Here is a 17,751-nt window from a genome sequence, read left to right as displayed (position 1 = left end):
TCTAATAAAGACAAGTTATTGAGGACAGAAACAATCTGCCTATTTGTAAAGCCATAAAAGGCTCCATCCTGAAGGTCACTTGGGCATATTTCTTTTTAGGATTTAATTTTTCCACCATCTAAAAATTTCCTATTTTACCAATATTTATTCTGTTCCACCTATTGATGACAGTAGTCGAGAGACAAGGAGATAGGTGCTTACAGTTCTCAAGAGGTATGATTTTTTTTCTTCTGGAGTTTTATATCGCGCTGGCTACACCCGGAGGTATCAGAGTGCTTTAAATAGGCGAGAACATGAATTTTTGAACAGGTAACATAAAAGTAGATACAAACATCAATGTCCAACATTTGAGAAGTGCAGAGGAGCAAGGGATAAACACAGGCAAATGCAGCAAGGAGCACAGGAGGATCGGGAGCCAGGCAGAAGGCAGTAGGAATAAGATTCAAGTCTGGCAGACTGCCACCCACCAGGGCACACCTGGGGCCAGTCCATCCCTTTGGGCCTGAAGCAAAAGGCAGACCAATATTAGTTTGGTGTAAAATCCCACAGGAAGGTTGTGGAGGCGGCACAGCAACGCAACGGTACAGTTTACCTCACCAAGCCAAAGACAAGCAGACCACCAAGAGGCCATCAGATGAGGTGAAAATGGCCGCCTCGAACCCACCATCTCCACCGACAGGAAGTACACAAACGGCGATGGGGTACCAAGAGTGAGTTTTTGCAGTCGGGCTCTAGGCAAAGGTCAAGCCGCCGAAAACAACACCCAGGAAGAGGCAGGCTGCAAGCAGTGACTCCCGTCGAAAACCTCCCACCTCCAGGTTGGAGGACTCCGTCAGTGATCGCCAGTCCCAAAAAAACTCGGCCATTCAAAAGTAGGGAGGAGACCCCTAAGACCCCAAATGACTCACCCATGGAGGAAAAGCTGTCCCGACTCCTGGACAGCAAGAGGGGCCGCCAGGGGGGTGAGAGGGCTGAAGACTGGAACCCAATGCTATCTCCCTGCTCTGACCGGGGGACGTTATCTCGAGGACCACAGCAGCCGTGGCAGGAAAACGTGAAGGGTCGCCGTCTGGAGGGAAATCCAATTGAATAATTGCCAGTGAGAAGAAATCATGGCAGGATGCATCGCAATAGTGGCCAAGACTGGAATGTAGGTGATAGCCAAGGGATTATATTCCAAAGGGTTAATAACAGGATTCTCACACTTTCGATACAGCTGTTGCCCATAAAGCTTGCAGGGATCTATAGCTCACCTTTTATAGGGTACCTTTGGCACCTTTATGCCCTGGACAAACTGGTAATTTCATAATTACCTAGCATGTAATTGTGAAATGACCTAGCATGTAACTGTAAAATAATAAAATTACCAAGTTGGGAGGTCTGCATCGAAAATATTCTTATCTTTAGTTCAATGGAAGCCAAATGATATAGTCTAACGTAAGGGTCAAATGTTCATCCAATCTGTCCTGGCCAGTCCAGTAAGTAAACCAAAGTAGTCAGTAGTTTTGCACTTGCTTTGGGTGCAGTGGGGGCGGGTGGCTGTGTGCTCTAGCAATGGAAAGATCAGAGTGCTGATTAGAAAGTTGAAAAGACTAGAAATGAGACATGATTAGAAAGTACCTTAGATGTTTCCTCAATCTAATCCTTATTTTGATCAAAGTTTACTGGGATCCCCACCAGCCTTAAGTTCGCCCATCAAGATCTATTCTCCAGAACTCCAGCGTGTATTTAACCTGGTGCATTCCTTTTAGAAGCTGAGATGCATCCTGTTCACTCAATGATGGGAAATCTTCTCTGCAGGTGTGCTGTCTGAACACATCATGGTGGTCTGAGCTCAAGGAGAAAAAGCAGACTGTCTCCCATCTGTGGCAGTAGCCAAGTTGAGGTGATGAGATTTTGCTTGGAAGCAGGGGTAATCACCAGCAAAGAGAACCTGGAAGCTACAAGTTCCTAGAGAAGTGCTGAATGATGGCTCGCTGCGGTGTCCCCCCGCTGCACTGGGAGCATTTCTGGCCCTACCTTCCTGTTTATTTGTCATGAGAAGATGCTCAGAGGCTGGAAATGGAGCTAGATCTTAAATGCACATTTATGTGCCCTTTTCATTATCAGTGAACTGATTATTGGTGCGGTAAAATAATGTAGAGGGTGAGTTTGTTGCCTAGTTCTGTGTTCATTGTTGCAAACTCTAATTGTTCATGTTTTGCTCTCTTAGGAGCGAAGGCCGCAGACCCTGCTCTCTTTCTTCCTGCTTTATTTTCAGGCCCTATGGGCCCGATTTACAGAACTAACTTAAGACAAAATCCTAAACTTACTACCATTTTGGTATTCACAGAAGGCACTTACTCATTTTAGTATTCACAGAAGGCACTTACTCATTTCGGTATTCACAGCAGTTAGGAGCCCTAACTTTAGGACCCCTAAATGTCTTCTGTGAATACCAAAAGTCTTAAAATTAGGATTTTTCACAATTTACTAGTAGTAAAGTTAGGACTCCTAACTTTAGGACCCCTAAATGCCTTCTGTGAATACCGAAAGTCTTAAAATTAGGATTTTTCTCAGTTTAGTAGTAGTAAAGTTGAGAAAAATTCAAATTTTAAGACCTTCGGTATTCACAGAAGGCATTTAGGAGTCCTAAAGTTAGGAGTCCTAACTTTACTACTACTAAATTGCGAAAAATCCTAATTTTAAGACTTTCGGTGTTCACAGAAGGCATTTAGGAGTCCTAAAGTTAGGACTCCTAACTTCTGTGAATACCAAAATGAGTAGGTGCCTACTGTGAATACCAAAATGAGTAGGTGCCTTCTGTGAATGCCAAAATGAGTAAGTGCCCACTGTGAATACCAAAATGGTAGTAAGTTTAGAATTTTGTCTTAAGTTAGTTCTGTGAATCGGGGCCTATGTTAGGTTGGGTCTGTACTCCTATGGTTATCGGCATTTGCTACTTCCTAGGTCAAACTGCTAAAGGGTCAGAGAGCAACGGCAACAGCTATAGCAGATGAACTCAGATTATAATGACTTTAGGGAATTAAAGACTCGGCTATAAATAGAATATCCTTATGACTACTTCATTTAGTCGTAGCAGTGTGGGTTTGTTGTCTTAGACACTGGACTGTGGTCTTTTAGAACAGCTAAATAGAGAAATATCATGGCTTACCCAGCAAAAACAAAGTATTACAAGGTACGGTACAAAACCCCACCTAGATACATGCACTAACTTTATTTGGAAGGGAGCAGAGACAGTGCCTACTAAAAGAAAGACAGGCTTCAATGTTAGCATCAAAGAGAAACAGTCACAGTGGGCCACTCAAATTCACTTAGTTCACTCCCCACAGTCCAGAAGGCTTAGTTTGTGGAATTAGCCCTGAACCATTGTGCAGCACCAGAAATTCTCAGCTCACTGCAAATTCAGACTGAATATCTTCCCTTGGCAGAGAAAGCCTCTTTCAAGATAGTGACGGAGACTACATTGGGGCATTTCGTGCATTCTGAGCATCTGGACGAAAACAGGACATGGGTTACAAATACACTCCCACAGAGTGTGCTGGCCTTGCAGAATCAATGTAAGTAAGCCATTTACAATAATTTACTTGTGACTAAAAATCAACACATGCAAATCCAGATGTTCTTAGATCATCCCTCAGGGCCAGAACTAGCAATACCACCACTAATAACACTCATAATTCAACAAGTCGGCCACAATATTCAATCTGTGACAGAAATCCGCCTTGAGATTAGCAAAGAGAGAGCACACAAGTAGATCCCCCCTCAGGGAGGGGTAGCAGGGAGATTTGTAATGGGCTCAACATGCTTAGATCGGTGGCTGCCTTCGCTGTACCCTTTAACGGAGGAGTTTGACTCAGCTAAGAGACATCAACTCCCTATCCCACAGACTGGCAGGGAGTCCAGAATTTAACTTTGGAAACTTCTATTGGAAGTAGTATCCACGTAAATTCCCAAGTACACACATTTCATCTGGAGAAGGGGATGTCAATGGGTGAGCTGAAGGAATGTAATGCTGAGCTATGCGCTTTACTTAAGTAACTTCTGGTTGAGATCCAGAAAAGGAAAGCAGTTTATATGGAGATGGCAATAAAAAGTTAGAGCAAGCTGGGTTTATTGATTAGGAATTTAAACTCCAGATGCACAGAAGTTGAACAAAAGATTTCACATTTGGAGGATGAACAACGGTCCCACTCAGAAACAGCATCCCTGAAAACTGCCCTGGCCTGGAACTCATTGCCATTTACTCTACGCAACACTTAAGACCTCACTGTTTTCAAGAAAAACCTGAAAACATTTCTCTTTGTTTAATTCAACTCTCCCTACTCCTGAAAACTCGCGCTGGGACACTCTTCGGAGTATTTCTGCGCGTTATAAAAATAAAATAACATAACATCTGAGCTTCTTAAAGATATGCACAAGGTTAAATACATATAAAGCCATAATTTTGCTTTGAAAAGTTCGAACAAAAGAGACACGTTGTGAATGCAAGTTTTAGATAGAAAGGACTGAAACCAAGGAAGAGCTTGAATGTAATGCCAAGTGTAAGGCGACATCTTATACTAATTAAGTAATAAGATGGTCAATAATTGAGACAACAACTGACTATGTTCTCTTTAATGCAGAGCAACTTTCTTTATTTGACTGTTAGCAGCTACCCTACTAAAAGGTCTTGAAGTTTTATTTTAATAGAGGGCTTGTTCTAATCCTAAAGTGACCGTTTCTATACTGTACTGTGATAGCAGGTAGCACTCAAGAGATAAACACAGGGCATCAAAAACAGAGCTGGAGCAACCGGGACTAAGAAGGTTTGGGCATGTGGCCCCCCTTCCTGCAGCACCCCACACAACTCCATGTCCATCTTTTTGTTCAAATACAAGGCCCGGTGCTGTTATTGAAGGATGGCCCATTTATAGTGAAACCCTAATGCTTACAACAGATCACATCAGCAGAAGGTCAGCCCTCACACACCCCTCCTGATCCTCTTATCTGCCTGTGAAGAGTGCGCCTCAAGTGGGTGTCCCTCAAAAGGTGGTGGAAGCCTAAGGACAACTTCCCTTCCTGAATATAGTTGAAGTGACACTTGGGACTGGGGCATGATAAAATTTATCCCAGCTCTGAAGCAACCTTTGTAGCTGTGAACTCCAACTTTGTCCCACTCTGACCATTTGATGCTAAAACTGAAGGCTTCAGACTGAGCTTGAGAGCAACTTATCTAACTTCAAACGACATTTGTCATCTTCAGCCTTCTTTCTTGTCCCACTTGATGGGTCATCACTTCCAGAAGAAAAAAGACTAATCTTCAAGAATGTAACCCTCACTGTTTATCTGACTACCACTGCATCATGGCTGGCCCGAGATAATGCCTGGGCTCGTCTGCCATGAACAATAAATAATTATTGGTACTTTGTGCCAGTCCGTCAATGTTTATTGTATCAATTGATTAAAATTGTTACAAAAGATTCAAATAAAAATCTCACATACTTTGTTTCAATTAATTCGTTCCAGGGGAGTTGTGATATATTATATCTTACTAAAACTAACAAATATGATTTTTACGGACGGGGCATTAAAAACAGATAATATCAGTGGGGTGCAGGTATAAACAATAAATCAGTTCAATCCTGTAGATTCCTTCCCCTTATGTGCAGACTTTTCAAGTCTTGCAGGGTAGGGTTGGGGACACAGAGTTATAAATACATTAAAAAATATCTTTGGGATGCTCAAACCAAGTTTTAAATTAAGAGTTTCAATGGTGTTATAAAATACATAGTTCCAATGGTGGCATAAGTAGACTGAGCGCTAAATATACATAGGCGATTTCATTTCAATGAAGTAAAAGTTGTACCATCGTAAATAAAGCATGAGTTCTTCGGGCCTAATATTTTCAGTTCAAAGGTGCGTTGTGCTTGTTACCTAAAAGTTCTTTGGCCTTATGTGCAAACTTAGCAAACCTTGCCAGTTCCATTGGAGTCTCCAGATTGAAAAGCAGTTTCATGGCTTCAGTGCAGGTTCGCACCCCGTGTTTTAAAAACAAGGGCTTTAATAAAGTGTGTTGTGCATGCAACAAACAATGACATGTGCAAACCAGATGAGCCCAGAATTCTTCATATTGCTGGCAAAGTCTGCAAGTTGTTATGTCTTTAATCGGCAAAGCCATTAATCTCACCATAAAAATTTGTTTTAAAATCACCTTGTTTAATGCTTTATTAAGGTATGGTTGTTGTAGATGGGCTTCATAGGAAGTTTCAAGTATCCCAATGTTTCTGCTGGAAGAGTTCAGTTCCTTCAAGTCCCCATCCTTTGATAATAACCTGACTTGCTTTTTCAGTATGGACTTTAGGATGCTAGGCTGGTGGGTAAAATCCTGCACTTTGAACATATCGAGGTTCAGTTCACTACAGGCGGTGTGCAGGCCATCATTCGACGGGTAGATCCCTTTAAAGAAAATTATCTTTAAAATTGCCTTCATTCTGTACGGGGGGCTGCGAAAACCCCTCTATAGAACCGCACCATTGAGGCCCAGTGCTCATAACTCTGTTTGTTCTGCCCAAATTCCAGTCGCACCAGAGCGTTGCGAGCGTGGGCGGGAATCTGAAAGATTTGTTTAAATGTACGACAATTAGCATGTTCCATAATGTTAATAACAGTCTCTGGGAATGCTATCTGACCATATGTGATTGCTGGGAGGAGTTTGGAATTCATGACCTTTCTCATTGCCTTGGTCGTCGGGCTGCTTAGCTTGGAGTGGAGTTTGCACAGAGAAAATGTTACTGCTTTAATTTTTGTTTCAACTGAGGCAATGGGTGCTGTGGATTTACTGCTTCTCATCAGCCACACCCCCACTAGTTATATTTGGTTGCTGTAACTATTTTTAAATTACCCAGTCTCCACTGTTGTCTGAGTTTATTAGTGTATTTCCCAAGTATAACTACCTTTCTTTTTCCTGCGTTCGCTCGTAGTTCATTGTGGATGTTGTAAATGTTTAGTACATCTAGTAGTCTTTGCATGCCTATTTTTGTATGGTCCAGTAAAACCATATTGTCTGCGTACTGCATTAAACATAATATTTTTAGGCCGATTTAGGACGGTAAAAGGTTGGTATTAGATATAATTTTTCCGAGGTCTGCCTTGTAGAAATTAAAAAGCAGAGGAGCCAGTAGGCAGCCTTGCTTTAACCCTCTCTCTGTTGGAATCCTTTTAGTGGCTAAATTTGCCGTAGTTTTTATTGATACCCAAGTTCCTGTATAGAAACAGATTATGGCTTGCAACAGGTTTGCTGGTATCCCCCTGTCTTGCAGTTACCACCATAGCAGATTCCGATTGACCCCGTCAAAGGCAGCAGAGTAATCCACAAAACATGCAAAGAGAGGCAACAAGTTTTTCTGCCCAGACTGATTTATTAAGTAGGCCACAGCTAGAATGTTATCTGTTGTAGATGCTCCTGGCCTGAAGCCGGTTTGATACACAGGGAGAATTTAATTTTCATCGGCCCAGTCCTGTAGGTCTTGCAGGAGGAGGCTGGCATATCCCTTTGCCTCGATATCCAGCAAGGCAATAAGCCTATAATTGGCAGGGTCCCCAGTACCTCCCTTTTTGTGGAATGGGTTGCAACAGGGAGCCTTTCCAAGTCTCCGGGACGGTTGAATTTGTCATACAGTACTGATAGAGTGGCGTGAGTGCGGTTTCCCAGAAGCCACAATCTTCTTTGAAAAGATGGCCTCGTAGGCCATTCCGACCAGGAGCCCCTTCTTTTTTAATGTTTTTTAAAATTGTCATCACACGATCCCCCATGACCAATACTTCAGATGTTTCTTCAATGGTTGTCGGTTTCCCTTCCGCAAGTGGGCCGGGTGTATCTACGGGAGGTGTGTCAATCCGACCCATGCTGGTGAAGGGCCTTTGCATGCCTGTTGATGGCAGGTTAGAGGTTCCACAGTATAGTGAGGTTACATACCCTATCCATTTGTCACTGTCGACCACATTGCGCCGATCATGGCCATGCCCTGAGAGCCTGTTAATGTACCTCCAGAATATCGCCTGTTTGCTTGGAGTCAGCAGAGTGAAGATGTGCAGCCATTTGGAATCTTGTTGTTTTCTTTTGTGATCCCAGACATTTTTCTGTGTGTTTTCCTTGCTTAAAGTAGGATTTGATGTGTTTCGTTATTTCCCTCTTGCTTGTGGTTGCGTAAGGCAGTTCTAAGAAACCTCTTACTTTGCTCCACTTTTTTACACAGCGGTTGGAGTTGGCATCAATGCCTTTCTCTAAGTGTTGGGGAATGCCTTATTTGTTTGCCTATTAAGAGACCGTATACCTTCATCGACAGATTGATCCAGTTCTCAGGGATGTTGCCACTTGTAAATTCATCCGATATTTTAGGCCAATTGCTTTTCCAACTGTTTAGGACTGATGTATGTACTTTGTTTCACTTTAGTCTCCTCGGTAAAACATGGATTTCTTCCCCATTTGTATTGCCCGCAAGAACAATGAACTGGAGCCAACACGCTGGTAAAGTGATAGCTATGGCCAGAGGGAGGTGATCACTGCTCTGGATGAAAGGCTTTTGAGATTCCGCCACCTGTCCCAACAAGAGATTACACACAAAGATGTGATGTGTCATTGATTTGGTCATCCTCTGCAGGTCGTTATTCATAGCTGTTACCGGCTGCTGATTCCTTTGTGTTGATCGTAGTCTATACGTGTTTAAGAATGAATTCATTGCCATTCCTGTTTTGTCCATGGGCAGTGCTTCATCTGGTCCCGCTCCAAGGTTTTGGGTGTTAAAATCCCCAGCCATTATGATCCCACAGTTTGGCTGGGTCCTTAGTAGATCTTCAAGAGTGTCCACTAGTGACCTCATATCGATGTGTCTGGGAGATTTTTTGCTGTTAAAGTAGATGTTCAAGTGTACAATCTTTATTGGACCTCCGTTTAATTTCATGCCTTGCAATAGAACCGCTTGAACCATGTCAGTTTTGAGTATGGGTTTTGTTTTTATGTTGCTGCTAATGCGCGTGTATATCGATAAGCCCCCTGAAAGACTTCCGAATATATTGTATTTTGTTGCTGGCTGCTGGAATTCCTTGAAGCCAGGTATCACCTCTGGGGCAAGTAGCCAGGTTTCTTGAAGGCATAGTAGGTCCCCAGACTGTAAAAATTTGAATGCTTCCTTTTTATTTAGTGTAGTTTTTAGCCCAAAAAGGTTCCAGGAAATTACTTTCAGGGGTCTGCTTGATTTGTTGTTAAAATGGCCCTTTCCACGTGTGCTAGGAACACGTTCGCCTTATTTGACTGGAATTGGGAGAGACGTGAATTCTTAAGTTGGAAAATGTAGTGGTTCGAGCGACATAATTTGTCCCTTTGAAGATGGACTTCCTCGGATTCTGTACTGGTTTAGGATGAAATCCACTTTTTAACATAAATGGGTATTTCTCTTCTTTAGGCATATGGACATTAATACCCCAGTTTGAAAATTGATCTCTCTCCTTCATAATTCTTTGTGGGATGGAACCATTGTTCCATTTTAATATGGTTGATTCTCTTGATGTGTTATTGTCTAGAGTTTTAAATTGGACCTGATTAGATCTGCCGTTACGATAGAAGAGAGCTCTGGGATATGGTTTGGAATTTGTAAGATGTTGGACCTATTTAGGATATCTGAGTTTCCCCATGAGGTGTATTCTGGTGTAAAGATTATGGAGGTATTCTCCGCTTTCTTAATCTCTTGGGGCATTTGGTTAGTGGCAGCAGGATGTGATGCCCTCCATTGTGCAGATATTGCTTTTGCTCCCGAGTCGTTGTTAGCATCCTGTAGGCCGCGAGGCTCGATGTTGTCCATTAATATAGTTGCTGTTGTTCTCCCTTCTGGAGCCTTCTGGCAAATTTTGCGGTGGTTTTCCTGGTGCTGCTCTTCAGGGTGAATGTCTGGGGTAATATTTTGCAAGATCATTTTTTAATTCTTGCTGTGGTCGTTCATCTATGGTGTTGACCGTACTTTTCTCGGAGGTTGAAGTTATGAGTAATGCTGGGTTTTCCTCGTTGGTCGAGGAAACCATTGTTTTCTTGGAAGTTGGAGTTATGTGTAGTACTGGACTTTCTCAGATAATCGCGGTTGTAATTAGTTTGGGTTCGAGTTTATTTTTTGTCTAGCTTTCCTTTAGAAAAATCGGGAACATTTTTTGTGAACCCGTGTTCTTTTATGTTAAAGCCTTTTTGACGTTTGGTTTTTGGCCGCAAGTATCGGAGGTTTCTCTCGAGCCTGATAGTAGTTCCTTTGCCCTGTTTTGTTGTTTTATGTTTTTTGCATGATTTTTCAAGCGTTTCTTTGCCCTACTGGAGAGGGTTTTACCGGGAACTGAGGTGTATTTCAAGCTGATGGCCCCATTGGCATTGCTGTGTAGAGTCTTGCCTGTTACAGATTCCTCATTAATGGCTATGTTTCGACTGGACAACGGTGCCAGTTTCAAAGGTAATTGAGGTGTGTACTTGCACGGATCCTGTTAACTCACTTGTGTGTTCCTAGACATCAGGGGTTGTTTACTGATTTGTGTGTTTATAGGCGTCAGGATAGTTTCAACTGGATCAAGATTGCCCACATAGTGATTTGCCCCCCTCATTTGTGCTACAGTTTGCGACATCGTTTTGGGGGAGCTAGCTATGCCCGCATAATTATACATTACTTTTTGTTTGCCTTCTTTTGACAGACTTTCAGTTGTTCTTTGTTTGGGGTGAGCTATGATGTCCTGTTGTCTTTGCTTTAGTTCTGTAACAATAGATGTTAGAACTTCTGGTAATGAGCTAAGCTTCTCCACAATTGGTACTTTTTGTTTTGTTGTTCCTTTTTACCTTAATACTCTAAATCAATATCTGTGGATTTATTAAACCTCTTTTAACAACTTTATATTATTTTGCCTATTTTGCTTGAACCTATGATTTATTTCTCCAGGGCAAAAGCCTGATGTTTCTGCAGTTGAGAAGCATTTTCTCAGTGAACTGTTATAACCAAATATTATACTGGCACATGCATCAACAATGTCATTGGCGATTCCTTATATCGAAAAATAAGGATTCGCTAATAAGAAATAGCAAAAGGCTATGCATGTAGAAATCGCTTAAAAAATAGCGATTTCTAAACATTCCTTAATTGCGACTCGCAAATTGCGAGTTGCAATTAAGCAATACCTCCCCATTCATTCCTATGGGCCTTGAGGACCATAGGAATGAATTTGAAGACATTCTCAATTTGCAATTCTCAATTAGAGAATCGCAAACTGAGAATGAAATTTCAAGGGTGCCAGGGTGTCAAAAGGACACCCTGTTGCATCCCTGAAATCTGCATATGAGTTCATCTTGTGTGTAAAATGGAACTTTGAAAAATGCATTTTACTGCATTTTTCAAAGTTTTTGCAATTTACCATGAAGTTCAACTTCATGGTAATTTGCTCCTCCTATTAGCGAAATCGCTATTTTTTTTACTTTAATGCATTCCATTTAAGGAATCTCAATTTGAGATTCCTTAAATGCAATCACAATTTAAGTAATCGCAATTTAGAGATTACTCAAATTGCGATTTTTGCATTTGGGATGATGCAGTCCAAATGCAAAAATACCGGTCCCAAAGGGGCAGATTCAGAGAATCTGCCTGTTCGCGACCGTTTTTTGCTTTGATGCTTGTGGGCCATCGTGCTGCATTCATTTGGTGGGGTCACACTCACAATTAATAATTCACTTTATAACAGTAGGCTAGAAGTGTGGAACTACACACTATTGGGGCACAAATTGTGGCTAGAAAGTGTGTTGCTGAGAGATTACCTAATAGGCTTAAAGGCCTAGTAAATGCTAAGGAATCCAACACTGGCACAGTCAATAAATCTCGCCTGTAAAAGGGTGTTGTGCATGCACCCACATCCATGTACATCTTTGAATATATTTTCGTTTACTTGAAGAGAAACATTTAAATATGACTGCCAGTCTCCTTTCTTAAACATAAGAAATATTTCAAGATGGCCCCGGTGCACGTGCAAGCATACTCAGCAGCCATCTTGGAATGTTCAAAGATGGCTGTTGCACTTATGCATGCATGTGAAGTGGCAATCTTTGAACGGTTTACATATGGCTTAAGAAAGTTAATTTAAAGACAGTTACAGCACACGTGCAGTCCGAGTTTTGCCTTCAGTATTGAAAGGATAAGTGTCATCAACCTAAAACACAATGAGGCCGAAATAAACCTTGCGCGACAGAAACACAAGAATGGTGAGAAATGCCCCGGTTACTTACCGGTAATCTTCATTACTCCGAGTATAGTCTTCCTCGCCACATGAGTTACAAAGTGAGCTTTAGCTCCACAACAGAACCCTCCAAAGCAAAAAGAAACCACCTCCCACCCCCTCCCAACATGGCCGACCAGTCCCACCTGACCTCTATAAGAGGCGGGCCGGCCCAACCAATCAGCCTGATCTACCAAGCAAACAATGAAGCCAACAGCCAGACAGGGAGGGGGGGAGGGAACTCATGTGGCGAGGAAGACTATACTCGGAGTAATGAAGATTACCGGTAAGTAACCGGGGCATTACCTCCTCGTTAGTCATCCTCGCCCCCTGAGTTACAAAGTGAGCCAATACCCAAGCCAACAAGGCTTCATTGACCACCATAACAACAACACCACACGGTGATGCAGAGAAACCAACCCAAGGTTGAAGTATAACAACTGAAAAGAAAACAGGTATCACAGGAAACCTGAAACCAAGACCTCCAGGAAAAGGAGGCCAACCAGGAGTCGCAGCTCCAGCACTCAGAACGGCCCCAGCGAAGTCCCCCCGGGACTGCTAGAGACCCACGTACCAGGCGGGGGACGACCACGCCGAAGCCAGATAAAACACCCACTAAGGGGGCCCAGGGAACAGAGCCACACCTCGCGGACCGACCCTGGGCCCCCGCCGGATCCACCGAACCCAGCGAAGCGTAGGGAAGGATGCCAACCTGAGTAAGCCCGCGAACCAAGGTGGAACGAGGGCTAGCGGCCCGAACGAACTGGGCCAAAAGACACAACACAGGTCAACCCATCGGGGAAGGAAAGACGTGCGGCCAAGAGAAGCCAAAACAGCACGCCGAACAACCAGCACGGACAAGGGTGGAACCGCGTTGGCCGGGAAAAGCGGTAAAGATACCACCTGAGACCGAGGCCCCAGGGAAGGAACCCCGGGAAGGACACGGGGGACATGCCGGAGGAACAACCCCGTCCGGCAAAACCCGCAAGAAGGGCGGGGAGCGGAGGAACGACCCCCGCACGACCATCTGCCCAGCAGACACCATCGCCACCAGGGAAACCCACCTGAAAGGCGAGGAACCGCAAAGCCACCGAGGACCGGGGCCCAAAAGGGCGGACCCCGAAGAGCTCGTAGAACGAGAGAGAAAACTCCTGTGGAACACCTCACGAATTTGCGAGTCACCCTCGCGCAGGGGCCCTGCAAATCTCCACAGTAACGTATCACTATTAGTATCTGTGCAGCCGAAGCGAGCACCCAAGGGGGAGACCGGCAGAGCGCCCGTGGGCGAAGGATAAATATCATCGGAGCCAAGCGAGCCACCAAGGAAACCAGGCCGTCGAACACCGGACTGTGGAAGGCCCGCAAGGCCGCCCACCGGGCCCACAGGAAAGAAGGGGCCACGTCCCAGGAACACCCCTCAGACCGGAAAACCCAGACCCGCAAGGGGACCACGGAGGCGGGGACAGCACCAAGCCGACCGCGCCCAAGCAAGAAGGGCGCCCAGCGCCGGGCACAGGCAGAGCACGTGGCAGACCTGCGGGAACCCCGTAGCAAGCCACAACCCCGAGCATCCGCACCAGAACCGGGCCTGCCGAAGGAGGCAGGCCAGCCGACAAGAGCCGGCACAACACCGATGCCGAGAGCGGGGGACCCAACCACGGCATGGGAAGATCCGGGATCGGCCAGGAGGCTCGAACCGTCAGCTCGCCATAGGAGAGGGTACCCGGGGCGGCGGACCCCGCCGGGAACCAAAAACAGGAACGCACCACGACTTGCGTGGCAACCATGCGCGGGTGCCAGGCACCACACCACTGCAACGTTCCAAAAGAAGGCCATGGGCTGCTGAGCCGAGCGCCCATGAGCACCCCGGCTCTGCCCAAGCGCATCCTGTCGAGGACCCGCGATCTCAGAGGGCACGGGGGAGATGCGTACAGCAGACCGAAAGGCCACGCGGAAGACAGGTAATAAGGACCGGAAGGAGGAGTAGAACCCGGGCCGGAGGGCCGAGCCCCCCTCCGTGAACAGAGACCACGGAGGCAGACCGAGCCGAGGCCCCCGGCGTTGAAACACCACCGGGGCAGGGCGAGACCATGCAACGAAGGCCAGACCCGACTCCGTCGGATCCCGGGGGAAGACAGCCCGAAGGGCCAGGACCGGTGACACCCCCATCAGGGCGCCCAACCCGACCAAGACCCGGGGACCCACCGGCAAATGGAATGCCACACGAAAACGTGCAGGGGCCAAGCCAGTCACCGCCAAGGCTAGTAAAAGTGCTGCCGAAGCGAGCACAGCAAAAAAACAGCCGGCCAGGAAGACATCCAGCAACCCCCTAAGCACGAGGTGCTGAGCGGCCGCCGGAGAACCCAACGACCTCCAAACGACCCGGCGCCAAAGGACGCCCCCCCCCTGAAAGAACCAGAGGGAAGTACCGGGACCAGGCACACGCCCCCCCGAAGGAGGACAAGCCCGAGACGAGGACCGAAGGGACCACCGTACATAGGCCCGGAAGCCGACGGCTGAGAGACACCGCCAGATGTGAAGCCTCATTCCCATGGGGGGGGGACAAAAACGAGCCGTGAGGAAGCACACGGCCAGACAGGGAACCCCAAGACCCACACCCGGCGAAAAAGATCCACCAGGCGGGCCAGGAGCACAGCCCCCCTCCCCGCACGGGCCCGAAGGCAAGCCCAATGGAAGCACCCGCAACCGAGAGCGGGGACCCTCACAGGCAGGCCGGCCCCACAGGCCAATCCATGGTCCCAGAAAAACCTACAGGAGAGACAATGGAAGGAGTGGGGACCCCAACCCGTCGAGACGGTGGGTACCAAATGGAATTCCAGTGAATGCAAAGCGCTCAGCTACCCGAAGGCATACCTGCACAGGGAGCCTTCGGGAAGATCAAGCAAGCTATAGCCCAGAGTCAAATGGTGCAGGGCTAACCTGCCTCCGGTGCCAGGGATCGAATCATTTCCCCCGCGGAAAATCCGCAAGACCGGACCGCAAGCCCGAAGAGCCCGAAAACCGGGACAGCCACGTCCCAGGACGGTATGCAACGGAGGCAACCGCCCCCCCCCCCCCCCTCCCCCCCAGGGGGCCCCCTGGAGTGAGAGGGCCGAAAGTCAGTCTCTAAGGGTGAGACAGGGAGCGGCCGAACCAGCATGAGACCGGTCACCGCCGAAACTCGGGCCCGGACCCGCCGAAGGACCCCACCCATGCAAGGGCGGGACGTCCTCACCTGAACTGCGCAGGGGCCAAGCCGGCCGACACAGAAGCGCAACATGATGCGAAAATCGCGCACAACCCCCCCGCAGGGGCACAAGGCGCAAGCACAAAAGCCGCTGTTTCATAACAAAACCCATGTACTAGTAAGGTGCCCATTCACCCCTACGGGAATCTTGGCGCTGAATAACAGATGTCAGTTGTTACCCAACGCAATGGAAAAAATCTCACTGACCACTGATGGCTGAAAGGCCGAGTGGGCCCGCCGGTATTTGAACCTGCGACCACGAGGTCAACACCAGCCCCTGCAGTAGATGCATCAAACCACGGAGTCACTAGCCCCGAAAGACCCAACCCGGCCCACTCCCTGAGGCCCAAGGAGGAGGCCAGGTCCACGACCCGCCGAGGTGGGGAATCGAACCCCGCCTCTGCACCAGGGTCTGATTCGCATCTCCACAGCCGCAGAACGGGACAACACGAGTGGAACACTCGCGACCGGCTCAACCCGACGGCCCAGGGCGAGTCCCCCAGGGCGCCAGAAAAGGGAACACGGACAAAAGGGAACTGTCCCCATGCCGCACCGCGCCCCCTCAGAGCGCGCCAGATAAGCACCGGCACTCTGTACATGAGGCAACCTCACAGGCCCCATGGCTGCACGAAGAAGGAATAAACACTACCCCTTCACCGCGTGTTGTATGTCAACAGCCCGGCCATACAGGGCACAAAAAACCGTTAGAAATTTCCACGTGGGATACCTCCACAGCATAGGCAGGATTCGAACCCTGGCCCGTGCGGACCGTCCCTACTCTCATCAGCACCACACGACGTGTACCGAAGGCACAAGTCCCTTTGCGCTAATAACAGCCGAAACACGGAGCACATGAAAATGAAATGGTTCCCCGGACCTCCGAGAAGGAGACAGACGCGCTGCCAATCCGACGAAGGGAACGCACCTGGAGGCACTCATAACTGAACAGTACTCGCAATTACTCGAGTATTCACGTCATCAGCAATTGCGTGCCGAAGAGTAACACTTCAAATACTCTGGGCCCGCCCCCGAGAGGAGGGAGGCGCCCGGAACCAATCATAGCGCGGCAAACCGCCGCGGCCCGTAGGGCAGCCACCTCCATGAAGGGAGGCAGATGGGAGACCCGGCCGCGACCAGCGTCCCAGGTTCGCAGGAGGGGAGCACCCGGTCCGGATCGCAGAGCCCCCGAGGACCCGCCGAGAAAAAGGTAGGACCGAGTCCGCCCCCCCCCCTCCAGGTCAGACGCCGGACCAGCGGCCTCACAACAATCAGCGCGGCGCCCCGCCGAAGCGCCGCTGATCTGCAAGGCTCCAGCACGGTGTCTTTAGAAATCAGTGCTTACATTGCAACAGAGGTATTCGGTGCTCAGCACAGGCCCTGAATCAGCAACACCGGCGCATTCCATGAGCACCAGCGAAGGATCATCTGCAGATAGAAATTCACAGAATGCCGCGCCAGAGACGCCGAGACTCGAACCCGGCCCTCTAGCTCCGAATTCGACAGCTTTGACCATTATGCCAAATCGTCTCCCCCCATTATAAAATAGAAATGCGAGACCCACATCGGACTCGAACCTGGGTCATGTTTATCCATGACCCCAACTCGGGGAGCAGTCGAATCACACACGCAGGCAGTGCCACAGCGCCAACTGCTGCCTGAGGGTGTAAAACCTTGCGCAACACACCCCCGTAACCGAGGCACATGCATGTAGTCAGAGCGCAATTCCAGGCGGTAACTACCCAGCGGAGTATTTAAAACATTCACTTTTCGAACATTTCCCTAGGAATACAGGAAACACCCCTACCGGAGGGGAGTGACAAACACCAGCCTGACCACATACAGGAGAATGCGCAGGACCCACAAGCCCATTCAAAGGCTCGGGCCCCTCAGTAACGACCGGGGGAGACACAGGCATGTACAACAACACCACCCTCCCGGCCGCCCCCCCCCCCCTGTAGACCCATGGCACGCTACAGCAGCACCTAACCGGCCCCACAGGACCGGGGGAAGGAAGAGGGGGGGGAATTTTTAGGCATAAGGCACCAGAGACCGCTAGAGCAGGTCCACACCCTAAAACCCCAGGGCCAGCTCACGCCGGCCCATCTTACCTGAACAGTGCTCTGGAGAGAATCGTGCAGAACAAAAAAAACAGGCTGATTGGTTGGGCCGGCCCGCCTCTTATAGAGGTCAGGTGGGACTGGTCGGCCATGTTGGGAGGGGGTGGGAGGTGGTTTCTT

General features: G+C 47.8%; 1 non-coding gene across 1 annotated transcript; it reads right to left on the bottom strand.

Moving 5' to 3' along the window:
• Positions 1-13,414: 13,414 nt before the first annotated feature.
• LOC147728176 (U6 spliceosomal RNA) lies at positions 13,415-13,521 on the bottom strand. The gene has a single exon (XR_015309693.1). It is a non-coding gene; the product is annotated as a U6 spliceosomal RNA (small nuclear RNA).
• Positions 13,522-17,751: the final 4,230 nt, after the last annotated feature.

This window comes from Lissotriton vulgaris, chromosome 3_1, assembly GCF_964263255.1.
Source record: "Lissotriton vulgaris chromosome 3_1, aLisVul1.2, whole genome shotgun sequence".
Lineage (NCBI taxonomy): Eukaryota > Metazoa > Chordata > Amphibia > Caudata > Salamandridae > Lissotriton > Lissotriton vulgaris.
The sequence above is the reverse complement of the archived record's forward strand: the minus strand, read 5'-3'. Positions and strand labels throughout refer to the sequence as shown.